Source organism: Dioscorea cayenensis, chromosome 10, assembly GCF_009730915.1.
Source record: "Dioscorea cayenensis subsp. rotundata cultivar TDr96_F1 chromosome 10, TDr96_F1_v2_PseudoChromosome.rev07_lg8_w22 25.fasta, whole genome shotgun sequence".
Classification (NCBI taxonomy): Eukaryota; Viridiplantae; Streptophyta; class Magnoliopsida; order Dioscoreales; family Dioscoreaceae; genus Dioscorea; species Dioscorea cayenensis.
Genome location: NC_052480.1, coordinates 18,561,409 through 18,582,439, shown reverse-complemented (window position 1 = coordinate 18,582,439; position 21,031 = coordinate 18,561,409). Strand labels below are relative to the sequence as shown.

At 41.1% G+C, this 21,031-nt stretch overlaps 1 non-coding gene across 1 annotated transcript; it reads right to left on the bottom strand.

Annotated features, from left to right (window-relative positions):
* Positions 1-18,560: 18,560 nt before the first annotated feature.
* On the bottom strand, positions 18,561-18,667 carry LOC120271377. The gene has a single exon (XR_005539988.1). It is a non-coding gene; the product is annotated as a small nucleolar RNA R71 (small nucleolar RNA).
* Positions 18,668-21,031: the final 2,364 nt, after the last annotated feature.

Genomic DNA, 21,031 nt, shown 5'->3' with positions numbered 1-21,031 from the left:
TAAATGAAATGTGAATGACTAAAGTAACCAAGTCCTAGTGTTCCTAATATCCTATTCCCCGGCAACGGCGCCAAAAACTTGACACATCCGAATATGCGGGTAAACCGCAAGTGCACTGGTGTCGAAGTAATAATTACCCCGGTGAGTGGGTAGTCGAATCCACAAGGAACGGAAATATTAGTATTAACCACTTTTTAGTTATCTAGTAAAAATCAATAGATGAGATGAAATGAACTAATTGCAAGAGAATTAATAAGCAAGCAAACGAGCAAGAAAGCAAGTAAAGGAGATCTCAATCAATAAAGATGAGGTACCCGGATAATGCTCCCCCTAGGATCTAACATGAAGCTCATGATTCACTAAATGCTTCTAAACTGAGTCTAATGAGTCGAGGTAATCCAAGAACAACCGGCCCTTGCCTCCAAGCCACCGGTACTAGTCCCCTACAAGGTCCCGGCGGAGAAATCACTCAATCCCGACACCTCACACCGATATGACCGCAATACGCTCTAGGGACACCTAAGAGTGAAACCGATTCCTAAAGATAGATCCAACCCTAATTCCCGGTGAAGGATCTCTAACCCCCTACAAGGTCTCGTCGGAGAAATCTCTCAATCTCACGCCTCACACCAAATATGGTTGCATAGAATTTAGGGAATACGGAGATAGGAAACACTCAATCGGAAGAGAAAGGGGACACTCCACTATCTCATGACTCACCCTCTCAACCCTCTTTAACCTTGAAGTTCTAACTCTAATGGATACCTCTCTCACATCAAAGTAACACATCATGTGAATCCAATCAACCACAAGGATTAATTAAACAAGCAAGCAATGGGAATACAAGATTAAAACTCAAATCAACTCGGATTGAATAGAAACATAAAGCAAATCATTACTAAAACATAGATCCTAGGGTTCATATGCCCAAATACCTACTAAGGTTTAGCCCTCCATGGAGCAAGTTACAAAACAATGATTATTACAATGAAAAGCAATGAAAACCACGAAGTAAACCACCCTTAAATTCATGATGATGGTCTTGATGGGTCGCCCAACGTCTTGAAGAATCCTTCTCCGAAGCTAGGTCACCGAAGGCTCCCTCTATGCTATGACGGAGAGAAGATCGATCAAAGTTGGTGATGGATGCCCCCCAATACCCTAGCCGCCTTCCTTCAAAGTGCTCGCGAAAACCATGGCCAAAAGACTCTCCAAAATAGGGCAAACGGCCTATTTAAAGCCCAAAACCGCGTGATAAGTGCTTGAGTGAACATGTTTTTATGCATGTTTTACATACATTGAGCATCATATTTTATACAGTTTATGTCTCATTTCGTGTATTGGGTGTTCTTTTATGCATATAGGTTGTGAAGGCATTGGGAATTCAAAAGGGAGCGAAGATAGGCTATCATGGCATAATATTGGGAGTTCTTGTACAAATCAAGTTGGAAGACACAAGAGGAGTTCGTGTATGAGGAGATGTGTGCCAACTTCCATAGTTTTGCAAGCCAATTTATTAATGGAAGGGCACAAAGGCAGCCATGTCTCCAAATTCCTCCTCTTTGTAAAGATTTCAAGACCTTTCAAGACGCATTGATGAAGGAAAAGCCGTATAGCCTACTATATGATCGTGTGCCCGATTGTGTGGCCTTAAGAGGAGAATGTTTATCATCGCGTTGTGGAAATCACTGTAGCAAAAGTGCTGTAGCAAAAGTGCTGTAGCAAAAGTGCTATAGCCTCACATCGCGTCTGTGAGGCTATAAATACACCTTTTGGCCGATTCTAAAGGGACTTTTGGCGGAGCTTTGAGCATAGACATTGAGAGAGAGGCGGCTAGGGTTTGAGGAGAAGGTCTTCGCCGATTGAGAGGGAGTTCTTCACCAACTTTGATAGGTTCCTTCGACGTCATAGCATTTTGGGGAGCCATTGGCAGCCTAGCTTCGGAGAGGAACCCTTCAAGACGTAGAACTACCAATCAAGGCCAATCCACGCGAATTCGAGGGGGTTTCTCTATGGGCTTTATTGCTTTTCATTGTATCCATTATTGTTTTGTAACTAGGCCCATGGAGGGCTAAACCCTAGTGGGTATTTGGGCTTGTGAACCCTAAGATTTATATGTTGGACTGATTCTCTTAATGCTTCTAGTTAATCAGAGTTGTCTTGAGTTTTAATCTTGTGATTTAATTGCTTGCTAGTGTTGTTAATCCTTGTGGTTGATTTACATTGCATGATTTAATACTTTGATGTGAGAGGTCTCCATTAGAGTTAGATTTCCAAGATTAAAGAGGGTTGAGAGGGTGAGCCTTGAGATGGAGGAGTGTCCCTTTTCCCCTTTGATTGAGTGTTTCCTATCTCCGTATTCCATATTCTCTTTGCAACCATATTTGGTGTGAGGCGTGAGATTGCTCGATTTCTCCGCCGGGACCTTGTAGGGGGTTAGGATCCTTCGCAGGAATTAAGGGTTGGATCTACATTTAGGAATCGGTTTCACTCTTAGGTTTCCTTATAGCATATTGCGGTCATATAGGGTGTGAAGTGTTGAGATTGGTCGATTTCTCCACCGGGACCTTGTAGGGGACTAGTGCCTTTTGCTTGGAGACAAGGATTGGTTATCGTTGGACTACCTCGACTCATTAGACTCGATTCTAGAGCATTTAGTGAATCTTGAGCTTCAAGGAAGATCTTAGGGGGATCATTGCCCGAATACCTCATCCTTAGTGATTGAGACTCTTCTACTTTATTTCTTGCATACTTGTTTGCTTTGCTTGCAATTAGTTCACTTCATCATATTCATTGATTCCGACTAGATAATTGAGAAGTGGTTATTACTAATACTTCCGTTCCCTGTGGATTCGACACCCGTGCACTTTTGGTTTATACGCATATTCGGACGTGTCACCGCGCATGTCACGTGCCCTCACGCGCCCGTGTGGATTTTCCACGCGGCCGCGTGGGCTGCAGGAATTTCTACGCGGGCGCGTGAACAGTAATTTTGCTACAGTACTTTTCACAAAAAATGATCCGAATACTCTTCTCTTGAGGCCACATGTCCGGGCACACGTCCATGTGGTAGGCTATAAAACTTTTCTTCATCGACATATCTTTGAGAGGTCTTGCAATCTTCACAAAGAGAAGGAACATGAAGATGTGGCTGCCTTTGTGCCCTTCCAACTAGTGAATTGACTTGAATCTTCTTGGAAGTTGGCACACATCTCCATGTTTATGAACTCCTCTCGTGTCTTGGTCCTTGAATTGAACAAGAACTCCCAACATTGTGTCTTTATAGCCTATCTTTGCTTCCTTTTTACTCTTCAAGGCATTCACAACCTATATGCATAAAAGAACACCAAATACACAATATGAGAAATAAACCATGGTAAAAATGATGCTCAATGCATGTAAAACATATATAAAAATATGTCTACTCAAGCACTTATCACCACCTTAGCGGACGCCTTGGAAACGGCTAACTTAGAGGATGTGTGAAGCTACTACCATATTTGAATTTTTTGTTACTTTTTGTAGATAAATAAGTCCCTTGTACATAGAACTTTGAGCATTGATTTCACACACTTACACGGTTTCCGGTTTGTTGTACTTTTTGATTCAGGTTTTTAGATAGATCATTGATTTTTCGTATTTAGTGTTAAAATTTCCCTTACTTGTAGAATGCTCTCTTTGTATACTTTGGAGAACCTAAGGCCATGAACTTCCAGTATTTCCTTCATCTATGCATATAATGTTTAAATTTTTTCTTGAGGACAAGCAAAAGTTTAAGTGTGGGGGAGTTTGATAAGTGCTTGTGCGATAATGCTAATATGTGTGTATTTATGTTACTTTCATGCAGGTAGGGTTGTGAGGCTGAATATGAAAAAAAGAAGCCAATGTGGGTCGTAAATGCAATAATTTGGAGGAAATCTTGCTAAGGTTCAAACGCGAAGACATAGGTCGGGTTTGAGATGCGGGAATGTGAGCCAACCTCCTTGTATTCAAGCTAGTACAACTATTTGGAGGGGCACAAGGGCATTTACATTCAAACATTCCGACTTGTGCATATAGAACAAGATCTCCACCAACATGTCCGTTATTGAAGAAGCAAAGCGATTCACGATATAAACGTGTGCCCGTTTGCGTTACCTCGATGAAAGCATGGATTCGGGAGTATTTCGGGCGGGAGCTGTAGTAGGGTGATGTAGCAAGAATACTGTAGTGGCACTGTTCATTGCCGGCTGAGAAAATAGGAAAACAGAGAATCCACATGAGCGTGTGGAAATTCCACACGCCCGTGTGAAAAATCTACAGGGGCACTCACATGGGCGTGTGGATTCCCGATTCAAGCCCTCTAAAAGCCAATTTCAGCCCCGATTTCAACATTCTTTTCTCCATCTTTTCTCCAACTTGAGAGAGGGCTTTAGCTAGGGTTTTGAGGGGTATTGGCTAGGGATTTGGAGAGGTTCTATGGCTCTGACATCACGCGCCATTTGGAAGAAGGTTATTGGGAGAGCTTTCGTCGGCACCGATCCGGCAAGGTATATCCCAGGCCAGACAAAAGGACCCTTCTGATGAGTAGAGGACTCTCCACAAGACCATCGCCACAACCATCGAGGTGGTTTTCTATGGATTCATTGCTTTTACATTCGATTTTATTGATTGTACTTAGCTCCATGGAGAGTTAAACCCCCTAGTGGGTACTTGGGTATTTGTGAACCCTACGATGTATTCGTTTCATTGGATCTCTTTATTATGCTTTCAATTAATTTATGTTTATTATGAGTTTCAATCTTGAATGCTTGATTGTATGAATATTCCCCTAGAGTGATACTAGGGTTGAGAGTTCTTGTTGGTAACCCGTATGAGTGAGTGACACACCACGAGGGTTAGACAAAGCTAGGTTGGAGAGGGTTGAGAGGGTGAGTCGAAAGATAGCGCAGCGTCCCCTTTCCCCTCCGGTGTGATTTATTATACCTCCGTTTCCTTGAGTTCTTTGCGGTCATAGTAGAGTGAATGGGGTAAGGGATGACCTTTTGCTGGGGCTTAGTTGCGGGTGCAACCGAGTGAAGTGTAGAATTGATCTTAGCATCTAGGGCTTAATTGTGGCTAGGGACCTTCCACCTGGACCAAAGGGTTAGGTCTACATCTAGGAAGAGGATTTATCACTTGGAATCCCTAGAGCTCATTGCGATTCTATACGAGTGCGAGGTTGAGAGGTTATCCAATTTCTTCTCGGGAACATGTATAGAGTTAGGCATGGTTGACCTTAGATTTGGGACCATGCATTAAAGGACCTCCATGACTCACTATAGCATTAGTTAGGAAGCATAATAGAGGGTTCTTGCATTTGAAATGATTGTCGTAGGTGGAACTATATCCGGGTACCCCATCTTTATCGATTGCCTTACCTTCTCCTTTACTTGTGCTCTCTTTCTTGTTGTTTTTACTTTTGTTATTTGATATCTTGTCACATATATCACTATTCACTTTTCACATAGTTGAGAAACAAATTAAGTGTTTTTATTTCCTACTCTCTGTGTATACGATGCCCACTCATCCTGGATTATTACTTCGACGACCCTGTGCACTTGCGGGATATACGCAAAGGGCGTTCGTCAGTCATGCCCCTCCTCTCATGAAATACATCTTCTAACGACTTGATCAGAATAGTTGCTAAAAAGGTAGGGGTTTCCCAGATGATATGCGAGTGCGAGGTTGAGAGGTTATCTAATCTCTCCTCCGAGACATGTATAGAGTTAGGCATAGTTGACCTTAGATTTGGGACTATGTAATTAAGGATTTCCACGACTCACCATTGCATTGATTAGGAAGCATAATAGAGGGTTCTTGCACTTGAAACAATTATCCTAGGTGGAGCATTATCCGAGTACCCCATCTTTATCGATTGCCTTACCTCCTCCTTTACTCGTGCTCTCTTACTTGTTGCTTTTACTTTTGACAATTGAATCATTGTCACACTTATCACTATTGATCTTTCACATAGCTATGAATCGAATTAAGTATTTTTATTCCCTACTCCCTGTGGATTCGATACCCGCTCAGCCGGGATTATTACTTCGACAAACCCGTGCACTTGCGGGATATACGCAAGGGGACCTTGTTAGTTAGTCACGTAACTAAGTACAACCTAGAAATTGACATACAGAGTTCTCATACATATCAATACATCAAAGTACACCAAGATTGAATCTCAAACACACCAAATGCAATAGAATAGATCAAAGCATCCAACTACACAAGTTCAAGCCAAGGTTTACCAATATCAGGTGACCTTGGGATTTAGTTGTTCATACTAACAAAATACATGATCAAATCCACAAAAACAACCAAATAAAGTAACATAAAACTTCCTCAAGTGGTGAATGTCGAGAGACATGTTAAGGAGAGCTTCCAATGATACCACCAAAGGGGTGGCTTCCTTGCCCTCTACAAGCTTCTACAATTGGAGATGAAGAGAGATCTTGAAGAATCTTTCTTCTTCCTTTGATTTCCATGCCTAAGGATGTCTTCTTGAGCTTTCTTTACCCAAGATTTCGAAGAAGGAGAAAGATGGTGGGAGGTAGGAGAAGAAGATGTGTCCAAAAAGCTTTAGAGACCCCCTTTAAGGCCCTTCATGTGTTGGCTTCACGGACTTGTTCATGGGCGTTAAGGACCCTGTAAGAGGCTTATGATTTTGCCAAAAACAATCAGTGATGTGCTATATTAAAATGCTACATTACTTCTTTGTGATGGTTCACGAGTATTTTCACAGACGTTAGTAAACCTATCAACAAAACCTGAGACTTTGCGTTTTCCTAACTCCTTTATGCTATAGTGATAACACCCTTTGCGTGTTGACTGCAAGTGCATGGGTTTGTCGAAGTAATAATACCATGGTGAGGGGGTAATCATATCCATAGGGAATAGTGATCAGAAACACAAAGATCGCTATCAAACTAAAGTGAGGATGAATCAATAATGGTGTGAACAAGAATGAATGTAAACAGAAATTAAAAAAAAAATGAGAACGCGAGTAAATGATAGGAGAGGTAATCGACAAAAAGTAGGGTACCTGAACATTGCTCACCCTAGGACTAATGTTTCAAGTGCATGACTGATAAGTGCTTGTGTATTAAGAATACAAAGTGTTCTTTTCTTATGATGAGCATTACTTTTATAAGATATTATCGCTAATGTATGTGTTTTTGTGTTCTTTCACGCATTTATGGTTGTGGAGCCAAATAGAGATGAAAGGAGACAAAGTGGATTGCGAACAGGTTATGTTCATGGATTGGCAAAATAAGAGCATGGAGAAAATGGGAGAAGATGAAGCTTACCAGTGCAAATTGGTGAAAGAAACTTAATGCAAATGCCGGCGAACCACTTTTATATCTCAACGGAGTTGAAGAAACTTAGTTTTGTGCTCAAAAGTTCTGATTCTTGAAGATGGAGAAGTGGTACATGAAGAGTGTACGTGATGAAGATAATGAAAAGTGACCCCTCATATTCTTATAAGCCACATGGGGGTGTGGAAATTCCACACCCCCGCATGGGTACTATACACGGCCGCGTGGAAATTCCACGCGACCCCGTGAGCTGCAAAATTTCTGCAGACAGTCCACGCAAGGCTCCAAACTTAAAATTAACACTAATTCTTCATCTATAAACATGAATTACACCCTAAACTATACCACATACACGAAAATCAATTTTAATCACCAACAAAAATTCATCAAAGCACCCACTCATGAATTTATTACTGCAGAAATGAAAATCTAAACTAGAAAACATTTAAAAACTTGGGTTGCCTCCCAAGAAGCGCTTGTTTTACGTCACTAAGCTTGACGTACCTCTTCCTTACCTTATGGAGGCTTGAAAAGAGTGTGTTCCTGACTAGACATTGCTTAGCTACTTCCTTTAAACCAAGAATCTAGTTGTCGAGGTGGAATATTAATTGGAGAGTCCAACCATCTTACTTTTGGCCTCCAAGGAAACAATTTGGGTTGGGAATTGTCCAAGCTTAGTACAGGTGGGTCATTGGATGGCTTCAATCTCCTACCCACATCTTCTTCCCTTCCCAAAGTCTCTTTCTTGCACTGTAAGAGTTGATCAATCCCAAAGAGAAATGCTTGTTCCATTACCTTGGGGTTTGCTTCTTCTTGTGTATTTTCAACTTGAAAGGAACATGAGACTAGCAAATCCCCTTGAAACTTTCCTCACTCACAAGCACAATCTTCATTCACACAATCCAAAATCTCAAAATGATATTCAACTTCTTTCTTTTCATTTTCTACACCAATGTACTCAATTTGCCCAACTTCTTCAATTGTGCTCATGGCCTCATCATGTCCTGGAGAGCAGGTTGCCTTGCTTGTTCAAATTCTTCTTTTTTCCTTAGCAAGCATGTCCAAGATCTCTCTAATTGATGCTCAATGTTTTTTTGACGGAGACCTCGTGACAACTTAATGTGGCCTCAATATTTTGGAAACGGGCATCGGTTGCTTCAATAAATCTCGGTAACACTCTTTCCAACCGAAGTACATCTTCTTCAACTTTCTCATCCCATTGACATTCTTGTTGTGGTGCTTCCCATTGTTGTCCATCAATATCCCACAAGAGATTTGGGTAGCTCCTTCGAGTTGGATGATATGTGGTGCGACATGGATTGTATTGTTGATGAACACTAACAAGTCGATCAATTTTTCTAGTGACACCATCAACCTGTGAACATAATTCTATAAGTGGATCAATCATCATTCAAGTTCCATGCAAGAAAAAGTAAATAAGACAAAATAAAACAAAATAGAACGGTGGAAGAAGATAGAGTGAAAAAGATAAAAACAAAATAAAAATCGATGAGAATGATGGAAGAAAAAGAAACTGTGGAATAGAAAAATAAAATGAAAAAGATAAATGGCTAGAACAACAAAGTGCTAGCATTCCTAGTATCCTGTTCCCCGGCAACGGTGCCAGAAACTTAACACATGTCCGAATATACGTGTGAACCGTAAGTGCACGGGTGTCGAAGTAATAAAATACCCGGTGAGTCGGGTAGTCGAATCCACAGGGAACAGGGCTACTAGTACTAACTTCTTCTCTGCTTTCTAGCCTAATAATAAATGGAAAGGTGTCGTGATCTAATGTGCGAAGAAATGAATACCGGAGACGAATATGCAAGTGTGAAATGGATGGAGATCTCAATCAGTAAAAATTGGGTATTCAAGCAATACTCCCCCTAGGATTCAGGTATTAGGTACGGGATAAGCAATGTGTTTCTATGATGAGTAAGTTAAGTCGTGGAAATCCAAAAATAATCGGATCCTGCCTCCAGATTACCGATACTAGTCCCGTACGAGGTCCCGGTGGAGAAATCGCTCAATCTCAACACCTCACACCACATATGACCACAAAGCACTCTAGGGATTCTAAGAGGTGTATCTGATTCCTAAAGATTGATCCAACCCTAATTCCCGACGAAGGATCCTAACCCCCTACAAGGTCCCATTGGAGAATTCTCTCAATTTCACGCCTCACACCAAATATGGTTGCATAGAGCTTAAGGAACGGAGATAGAATACACCAATCAGAGGGGAAAGGGGATGCTCCCTATCTCATGACTCACCCTCTAAACCCTCTTCAATCTTGAGATTCTAACCCTAATGGAGACCTCTCTCTCACCAAGGTAACAAATCATGCAAAGCAAGTAACCAAAAGATCAATAAGGCAAGTAAGCATTAGACAATGAAGATTAAAACTTAATCAAACTCGGATTAAATAGAAACACTAAGCAAATCCACAAAAGATGAGAATCCTAGGGTTCACAAGCCCAAATACCCTCTATGGTTTTAGCTCTCCATGGAGCAACATACAAAACACACCATCAATGAATGAAAGTACATTAAAATCATAGAAATAAACCCCCTTATATATGAACTGATGGCCTTGATGGATAGCTTCGACGTCTTGAAGGACCCACTGCGAAGCTAGTTTCATCGGTGGCTTCCTTGATGCTATGACGTAGGAGGAATCAATCAAAGTTGATGACGAAGCACCTCCAAAGCCGCAAATACCTCCTCTCCAAACCCTAGCCATCTCACCCCTCAAGAGCCGCACAAAAGATGAGAAAGAATAGGGCAAAATGGCTATTTATAGGCCTTAGACCGCATCTGTCACGTGCCCCCACGCGCCCATGTGGATTTTCCACGCGCCCACGTTGGCTGCAGGAATTTCTACTCGGGCACATGGAATTTCCATGCAGGGGCATGAATAGTAATTTTGTTACAGTATTTTCACAAAACGCGGTGCAACCACTCTTCTCTTGAGGCCACATATCCGGGCACACGTCCATGTGGTAGGCTATAAAACTTTTCTTCATCGACGTAACTTTGAGAGGTCTTGCAATCTTCACAAAGAGAAGGAACATGAAGATGTGACTGCCTTTGTGCCCTTCCAACTAGTGAATTGACTTGAATATTCTTGGAAGTTGGCACACATCTCTACGTTTATGAACTCCTCTCGTGTCTTGGTCCTTGAATTGAACATGAACTCCCAACATTGTGTCTTTATAGCCTATCTTTGCTTCCTTTTTACTCTTCAAGGCATTCACAATCTATATGCATAAAAGAACACCAAATACACAATATGAGACATAAACCATGGTAAAAATGATGCTCAATGCATGTAAAATATATATAAAAATATGTCTACTCAAGCACTTATCACTACTCCACAAGACCATCGACATGAATCCGTGGGGGGTTTTCCTTTGGATTACATGTTTTTACATTCAATTGCATTATTGATTGTATCTTGCTCCATGGAGAGCTAAACCCCCTAGTGCGTACGTGGATTTGTGAACCCTAGGATGTTTTTGTTTTATTAACCTATTATTATGCTTTCCTTAATTGATGTTTTTAATTGAGTTCCAATCTTGAATGCTTGTCGAATGATTTTTCCCTTAGAGTGACACTAGGGTTGTGAGTTCACATTAGTAATCTTGTAAGTGAGTGACACACCATGAGGGTTAGACAAAGCAAGATTGGAGAGGGTCGAGAGGGTGAGTCGAGAGGTAGCGGAGTGTCCCCTTTCCCTTCTGGTGTGATTTATCCTACCTCCATTTTCTAGAGTTCTTTGCGGTCACAATAGAGTGAAGTGCTATGAGAGAAACTCCACTGTGGCTTAGTTACGTGAGCAACAGAGTGAAGCGTTAAAGTAATTCTTAGTATCTGGGCTTAATTGTGACTAGGGGCTTATCACTTGGGTTAGGTCTACATATAGGAATAGGGTTTATCACTTGGAATCCCTAGAGCATCTTGCAACTTTACATAGTGTGAGCTGTTGAGACTGGTGTATTTCTCTGCCAGGGTATAGTATAGAATTAGTCACAGTTAACCTTAGGTTTGGGACAGTGTATTTTAGGATGTCCATGACTCATTAAGCATCAGTTAGGAAGCATAATAGATGGTTTTGCACTTGAAGTAATAATCCTAGGCAGAATAACATCCGAGTACCCCACTTTCCATCAATTGCCTTATCTCTCATTTCTTTGTGCCTCTCTTTCTTATTTTCTTTAGTCTTGTATACATTGAATTTTATCCACATCATCATTATTTCATCTTCACTTAGCTAAGTAGCAACTTTGGTGTTTCTGTACCTTATTCCCTGTGGATACGATACCCCACTCACCTGGGATTTATTACTTCGACAAACTCATGCATTTGCGGGTCACACGCAAGGGGCGTTGTGAAAGACCAATCATTATGCCTCTCAATTGATGCTTAATGAGTTGTGGAAATCCTAAACACACGGTTCCAAATCTAAAGTTAACCGTAACTAACCCTACACTATACCACGGCAGAGAAATCACTCAGTCTCGATCCCTCACACTATGCAAGATTGCTTAAAGCTCTAGGAAATCCAAGTGATAAACCTATTCCCGAATGTAGGTCTAACCCTTTGGTCAAGGCGAAAGACCTCTAGTCACAATTAAGACCTAGATACTAAGGATTACTTTAACGCTTCACTTTGTTGCTCGCGCAACTAAGCCCTAGCAGAGTTCATCTCTTAGCACTTCACTTTATTGTGACCGCAAAAAACTCTTGCAACATGGAGGTAGGATAAATCACACCGGAGGGGAAAGGGGACGTTCCGCTACCTTTTGACTCACCCTCTCAACCCTCTCCAATCTAGCATTGTCTAATCCTCACGGTGTGTCACTCATCCACAAAGGCTACCAAGATGGATTCTCAACCCTAGTGTCAATCTAAGGGAAAATCAACTCAACAAGCATTCAAGATTGGAACTCAATTAAAGACATCAATTAAAGAAAGCATAATAAAAGATCAATGAAATAATAGCATCCTAGGGTTTAAAAGTCCAAGTACCCTCTAGGGGTTTAGCTCTCCATGGAGCACAATACAATCAATAATGAAATCAAAAGTAAAGATATGCAATCCATGAATAAAATCCCATCGGTATTCATGTCGATGGTCTTGTTGAGTGGCCGCGTCTTCTCCAAAGGTCCCCTCATCAAGCCTAGGGCACACCTCGCCGGATTGGTGCCAATGAAAGCTCCCCTAATAACTCTCTTCCGAAGGAACATGATGTTGAAGGCCATCAAACCTCTCCAAAAACATAGCCAAAGTCTCTCCAAACCCTAGCCACGAGCGCCTCCAAAGATGGTGAAGAAATGGGCAAAGGATGGCGAATACGATTCTCAAATCAGGCTAAAATCGTGACTTAAATAGGGCTGGAATCGGGCATCCAAAAACACTCCTGAATTCACACTTTTCATCGAGGCAACATAAATGGGCACACGTCCATGCTGTAAATCCCGTAGCTTCTTAAATAAGAGATAACATTGACGAAAATCTTGCTAGCATTGCACAAGTCGGAATACGCAAACGTGGCTACCTTTGTGCCCCTCCAAACCATGTAATTGCTTGAGCACATGGAGGTTGGCACACATTCACATATCTTTGAGCACAACTTGTGTATTGACATTTGTTCAGTCCAAGATTTCATCAACAAAGTGCAATCGCAATCTACTTTGGCTTCTTTAATCTATATTTAGCTCCACAACCCTACTTGCACAAAATTAACACAAATACACATATATTAGCACTAAAATATGATAAAAGTAATGGCCATTGTAAGAAAAGAATAGTTTATATTACTAATACACAAGCGCTTATCATATAGTAACTACTACCATGCTGCTATAGTACTAGGGCTTTAAAACATCGTTTTAGTCTCATTTTCCTTCTTATTTGTGTTGTCGAGCTCACCTTGGCATCCTCAAGACCTGTAACACGAATAAGACCAATTAAACCACAAAACAACAACAAATCATCAATCTATACATGAATAGCATGACAATGATACGTATAGAATACACACATTTAGGCATCTATCATTGGAATCTACTGAAATATAGATAAAAGTCAACTCCATCTACTCAAATCTCTAGAACTTCAGCTACTATACCTTATTTGGCAAAAGAATCTTTCCTTGAACATAAAACCTAAGGTTTATCTAGAATTGAGTCTGCCACAACCTCAAAATGGGCGTTGTGATGCTCGTGGTGAGTAAGTTATTGCGTAGGCTCCAAGTCACATCCTAGCATGGCTTCTCTGGGTATTTTATGGGTGGATTATGGTTGTGATGGGTTCCAACGACTGTGGTGAGGCCGTTGTTGCTTTTTATGTTACTCCGAGTGATTCCACACTATCACGACTTCATAATGGTAGTATTGAGAGTGGATAATGACTGTGGTGAGATGTAGTAGCTTCTAAATTTCAACACTGAATAAAAAAATATAATGCTCTAGCTATAAACTCGAATAGAAAAGAACAACAACCCGAAATCGTGTAAGGGTGTGTAAACTCACTTAAGTCAACCCAACGTATACTCCTCAAAGCTCTAAGTGAAAGGGACTTATTTATGTACAAAAGGAAAAAGGAAGGTAGTAGCTTCTCACATCCTCTAAGGTAACCATTTCCTAAGTGGCTGCCAAGGTGGCCTTCACACTGTTGAGGTAGTAGCTCTTTCTATTGGGGTAGTAGCTTTCACTCATCCCATGAGATAGCTCTTTCTCTCATTAGGGCATAACTAGTATCCGACTTATTAGAGTAGCTTCATACTTCATAGGTGGTAGCTCTTTCCACCCCCAATGCACAAACAAACAAACATATCTATTTTTTTCTTTTATTTTTTCAACCATTCAACCATTTTTTTTCAAAGAAATTAAAACAAGAAACAAACTAAAGTAGTCCCTTAAACATCGAACTTGAGTTTCCACAAGGTTTAATGAGTGAGTAGTGCAACAATTGTTAATCGGCCAAAAATTCCTAAAAATTCAAGAAAAACTAGAGCATAAAAACATTCAATGTTAAAAATTCTCCAACACTTAGGAATACAACCATTGCAACTAAGGTGAACTGCCATTGGCAACATGAGCATGAACAATGATAGCATAAGTATAGAACATGTGTAATGTGAACTCCCCCCTTGCGTTTAAGATGTATATTGCCCTCAATGTACGCATGGAAGCACCATAAAATATAAAGCAATCAAAACACATGTGTGGAGATGGGCAATTGAAACAATTCTCCCCTAAACTCCTAATGGTACGTTTGATGGAGCTATATTCATTAAGAGTTGAGTTCCAATGAGTTGTGGAGCACACACAGCCATGTGAATAGCGGCATGACCGTGCTCATAACTATTCCTCAAATTCCAGGCTCATAAGACCATCTGCACAAATACATAAGGGGGTTCAGTGAAGCTTAACAAAAATAAAATAAAATTGAGTCTATAAAGATATAGAAATAAAATACAACTCGAAACAATTGGAAAGCAATAAGATAAACTCAGAAGGGAGTTTCTTTCTGAGTAGTACAAATCCAATAATAATAATGCAGATGATAAGTGCTTGTGTATTAGTAATATGAAGTATTCTTTTCTTACAATGAGCATTACTTTTCTCAGATTTTATCGTTTATACATGTGTTTTTCTGTTCTTTTGTGCATGTAGGGTTATGGAGCCATGTATGAAAGATAGAAGCCAAAGTAGATTGCGAATGCACTTTGTTGATGAAATCTTGGAGTGAATGTGTGCCAACCTCCATGTGCTCAAGCAATTACATGGTTTGGAGGGGCACAAAGGTAGTCACATTTTCGTGTTCTGACTTGTGCAATATTAGCAAGATCTTCGTCAAGGTAATCTTTTATTGAAGAAGCGACGCGATCTACCACATGGACGTGTGTCCGTTCATGTTGCCTTGAAGAAAAGTATGGATTCGGGAGTATTTTTCAGAGTACTTTAGCAAGGTATTGTAGCAAATCATTGTAGGAAAGTTATTGTAGTAGTTGCTATTCACAGACCGTAGAAAATGAATTCCTATAGATTCACACGGGCGAGTGGAAATTCCACACGCCCATGTGGATTCCTGATTCTAGCTCTATTTAAGTCATAATTTCATCCTGATTTTTAAATCCTTTTTCCTATTTTTTGGAATATCTTTTCTCATCTTTGGAAGTACCCGTGGCTAGGATTTGGAGAGGCTTTGTCTAGGCTATTAGAGAGGTTAGACGGCCTTCAACACCGAGTTCTTTCTTAAGAGAGTTATTGGGGGAGCTTTCATCGGCACCGATCCGACGAGGTGTGCCCTAGGCTTGACGAGGGATTCCTTGGAGAAGACGCGGCCACTCCAGAAGACCATCAACACGGATACCAAGGAGGTTTTATTCATGGATTGCATATCTTTACTTTTGATTTCATTATTGATTGTATTGTGCTCCATGGAGAGCTAACCCCCTAGAGTTTACTTGGACTTGTAAACCCTAAGATGTTATTGTTTCATTGACCTTTTATTATGCTTTCTTTAATTGATGTCTTTAATTGAGTTCCAATCTTGAATGCTTGTTGAGTTGATTTTCCCTTAGAGTGACACTAGGGTTGAGAATCCATCTTGGTAACCTTTGTGGATGAGTGACACACCATGAGGGTTAAACAATGCTAGATTGGAGAGGATTTAGAGGGTGAGTCGAGAGGTAGCGGAACATCTCCTTTCCCTTTCAGTGTGATTTATCCTACCTCTATGTTCCAAGAGTTCTTTACAGTCACAATAGAGTGAAGTGCTAAGAGAGGAACTCCGCTGGGGCTTAATTGCGCAAGCACAGAGTGAAGCGTTGAAGTAATCCTTAGTATACGGGGCGTAATTGTGACTAGGGGTATTTCTCCTAGACCAAAGGATTAGATCTATATTAGGGAATAGGGTTTAGCACTTGGAATCCCTAGAGCTTAAAGCAACCTAGACAGTGTGATGTGTTGAGACTGAGCGATTTCTCCACGGGGCATAGTGTAAGGTTAGTCATGGTTGACCTTAAGTTTTGGGACCGTGTGTTTAAGGATTTCCATGACTCATTAGACATCAATTAGGAGACATAATGATTGGTCTTACACTTAAAACAATTGTCCTCTAGAGAGCAATGTCCGAGTATCCCATTTACTATCGATTGCTGATAAGTGCTTGTGTGTTAAGAATACGAAGTATTCTTTCCTTATGATGAGCAGTACTTTTATCAGGTTTTAGCGCTAATACTTGTGCATTTGTGTTACTTTTATGCATGTAAGGTTGTGAAGCCAAATGTTGAAGAAAGAAGCCAGATTCCAGCCCTTTCAAAGCCGTGATTCATCTCGATTTTAGCATCCTTCTTTCCATCTCTTCTCCAACTATTGAGAGGCTCGCGGCTAGGGTTTGGAGAGGTATTAGCAAGGATTTTGGAGTGGTTCTACGGCTTCGACACCACGATTATCTTATAAGATAGTTATTGGGGGAGCTTTTGTCGGCACCGATCCGGCGAGGTGTACCCTAGGCTTGACAAGAGGACCTTTGGAGAAGACGAGGCTACTCCACAAGACCATCGACATGACTACCAAGGGGGTTTTCTTATGGACTATTTATTTTTACTTTCAATTTTACGATTGATTGTATCTTGCTCCATAGAGAGCTAAACCCCCTAGTGGGTACTTGGATTTGTGAACCCTAGGATGTATTTGTTTCATTAACTCTCTATTATGCTTTCCTTAATTGATGTTGTAATTGAGTTCCAATCTTGATTGCTTGATTAATTAAATACTCCATTAGAGTGATACTAGGGTTGAGAGTTAACCTTGGTAACCCTTGTGAGTGAGTGACACACCACGAGAGTTAGACAAAGCTAGATTGGAGAGGGTCGAAACGGTGAGTTGAGAGGTAGCGGAGCGTCCCCTTTCCCCTCCGACGTGATTTATCCTATCTCCATTTCCTTGAGTTCTTTGCTGTCAAAATAGAGTGAAGTGCTAGAGGATGAAGTGAACTTTAGTATATGGGGCTTAATTGTGAGTAGGGGCTTTTCACCTGGACCAAAGGGTTAGGTCTACACATTGGAATATGATTTATCTCTTGGAATCCCTAGAACTCCATGCGATAGTATACAGTGTGAGGTGTTAAGACTGTTTAATTTCTCCGCCGGGGCATAGTATAGAGTTAGTCATGATTGACCTTAGATTTAAGACCGTGTATTGTAAGATCTCCATGAATCATTAATACATTAGTTAGGAAGTATAATAGTTGGTTTTGCACTTGAAACGATTATCCTGGGCGGAACAACCTCCGAGTAACCCACTTCTATCGATTGTCTTATCTCTCACTTATTTGTGCCTCTCGTTCTTATTTTTTTTATTTCTGTTTACATTACACTTCATCAACAAAATCATTGTTTCATCTTCGCTTGGTTAAGTAGCAACATAAGTGTCTTTACTCCCTACTCCATGTGGATATGATACCCCACTTATCTGGGAATTTATTACTCGACAAACCCGTGCACTTTCTGGTCGCACGCAAGGGGCGTTGTCAAGTTTTTGGCACCGTTGTCGGGGAGTAGGCATTTAGAGATAGTTTGCACTTTGCTATCTTAGCTATTCATTCATTCATTCTATTTCACATCTTCTTATTCTATCATCATTCTGATTTGTTTTCTTTCTTTTGGTGCAGCTCCAGGTTATGACCCGATGGAATCTTTCGATACTAGTTGAAGATGATCCTGAACTTAAATGTACACTTAGAAGAAGGGGTAAAGAACCTGTGCAAGAACAGTCCAATCAAGCTGAAATATAAGTTGAAGGGTCAGATGACATGGCAGAACATAATGAGCAATAGAGAACACTTTCTAATTATGCTAGACCCTCAGTTTTGGGCACACAATTGAGTATTGTGCAACCCCTGATTATAGATCCGAGCTTTGAGCTAAAGCTGGCATTTATCTAAATGATTCAGCAGTCAGCGCAGTTCAATGGTTTGGCCGATGAGGATCCAAATAATCACATAGAGAACTTTTTGGAAGTTTGTGATATGCTGAAGATCAATGGTGTTTCGGATGATGTTATTATATTGAGGGCTTTCCCATTCTCTCTCAAGGGAAGAGCCAAGTAGTGGCTTCATTCCTTGCCAAAAGCATCTATCATGACTTGGAATGAGATGGTCGAAGCTTTCCTTGCAAGATACTTTCCTCTGGAGAAGTCGGCCAAGCTTCGCAATGAGATATTATTGTTTATGCAGATGAAGTTGGAATCATTGTTTGAGACATGGAAGCGCTTCAAGGATCTTTTACGGAGGTACCCACAACACGGATTTCCCGAATGGATGATTATTCAGACTTTCTATAATGGGTTGAATCTGTGTACAAGACAATTGTTAGATGCCGCCGCATGAGGTATAATGGGGTGTAAAACCCCGAAAAAAGCCCGACAGTTGGTAGAGGATATGGCCATTGACAGCTACTAGTGGAACACCCGAGAAAGGAAAAAGGTAGTCAGCCTCTATGAAATAGATGCAGTCATCTCTTTAGCTGCCCAAGTGGAATCCTTGAGTAAGAAGTTAGATCTTTTAACTTCTAATAGAGTAGCGGCCATGACTACTTACACAGGGTGTGGTAGAGGACATTCCGTATCTCTATTGGTGATGCATCTTTAGTGGAGAACGTCGACTTTGTGGGTAAAGCCATGAGGAACCAAGGCAATCCATATAGCAACACCTACAATCCGGGTTGGAAGAGTCACCCAAACTTTTCATGGAGTAACCAAGGGCAACAAAAGGCCATGGCACCACTGGATTTTCAACAACAACAAGCCCTAAACATGGAGAATAAAGTTTCAGGTTTGGAGACCCGGATCACCGACTTAGAGAAAGCCTTGACCGGATTTGTGCAATCATCGGATACACGGTTCCAATCAGTCGAGGCTACACTTCGCAACCACACCACTTCATTGTATAATCTAGAGAATCAAGTGGGGTAAATTACGAAGTCTCAATCGGAGAGACCACAAGGAAGCTTGCCATGTAACACCGAGACCAATCCGAGAGAACAAGTGAAGGCGATCACTTTGAGAAGTAGTCTTGAGGTTAAGGGTAGGCTTCCGAGTGAGATGACCAATGTTAAAGCACCCGAGGTCATAGATGTTGAGGAGGGAGAAAACAAAGAGAAGGAGGTGGCACCCCCACCTTACAAGCCAAGAATTCATTATCCCTCTAGATTGTAGAACAACCAAATGGATGAACAATACAAGAAATTTCTGGGTTTGTTCAAGCAGTTACACATAAACATTCCCTTTTTTGAGGCATTATCCCAAATGCCTAGGTATGTGAAGTTCTTGAAAGATTTGTTGACCAACAAAAGGAAATTGGAGGAGAGTGCCTCCATGATTCTAGATGCATCTTGCTTGGTGGTCTTGCAAAAGAATATGCCGAACAAGAAGAAGGACCCAGGAAGCTTCATTATCCCGTGCAATATTTGCAACTTGGGTGAAGAAATGGCATTGGCGGACTCAGGGGCTAGTATTAATGTCATGCCATATTCTTTCTTTTAGAAGCTAGGCTTGGGAGAGCCTAGGCTCACTCGGATGACATTACAATTGGCGGACTGAACGGTGAGACATCCGAGGGGTATCATCGAAGATGTGCTTGTGAAGGTTGACAAGTACATATTTCCTGTAGACTTCATAGTGTTCGTTGTCGATGAGGATGGGGAGTTAACACTGAGGCCATTGTTGTGCACTTCCAAGGCATTAATTGACGTGGATGGTGGGGAGTTGACATTAAGGGTAGGCGATGAGAAGTTGACCTACCGGCTTGTCGAAGCCATGGGATATTCTCTTAACTTTGATGATACTCTTTACTTTCTTAACACTACCGATGAACTAATTGATGAATATGTGTAGGAAATGTTGAACCGGACCCGTAAGAGGGGTTGCTAGAAAAAGAGGTGGAGAACAAAGAAGTAATGATGCTTGGTCTAGAAGAGAAAGTACCATCTACCCTTGGGATTTTGAAGGAGGTGCTCCGGAAGATAAAACAGGCGAGGAGACACCCTAAGAAACACCCCAAGGCTGTTGGGGATGCACAAGAGCATAACAAGAGTGATGGATCCTCAAGTGGTAATAAGCTCGATAACTCACCCTTTACCTTCAAAAGACTTTGCTCAACGTGTTTTCAAGTCACGGGTAAGAGAGAAACCTTCATCTATGATCCCCTGTGAGGTAAGACAAGGTACGTCAAGCTTAGTGACGTTAAACAAGCGCTACTAGGGAGGCAACCTAAGCATTTACTGTTTTATTAGTTGTTAATTTAGTGTTTACATGAATAAGATTTGGAGTGTTGGTGTCTATATGTTTTGAAGATGTTGTTGTGTTTTTCTTGTGGATTATTTGGTGTTATCGTGTGCTTTAATGTATATGGCGAAGTTGTTGGTCGTTTGAGCGAGTTTTTCATGTTATCGTTGGTGTATTTTGCATGATAGGGTAGGCTTTGTGTGTATGTGCATTCTAAGTAATTTTCTACAGAGTCTGCAGAATTTCTAAGGCATCCGGAGAAAATGCACGGGCGTGTGGAATTTCCACACGCCTATGGGTCTCTACTGTGAGCTCATCCCAAGAAGACACAGGGGTGTGGACTCACCCCTTTGAATGACCTTGTGGCATTCACACGCCCGTGGGTAATTT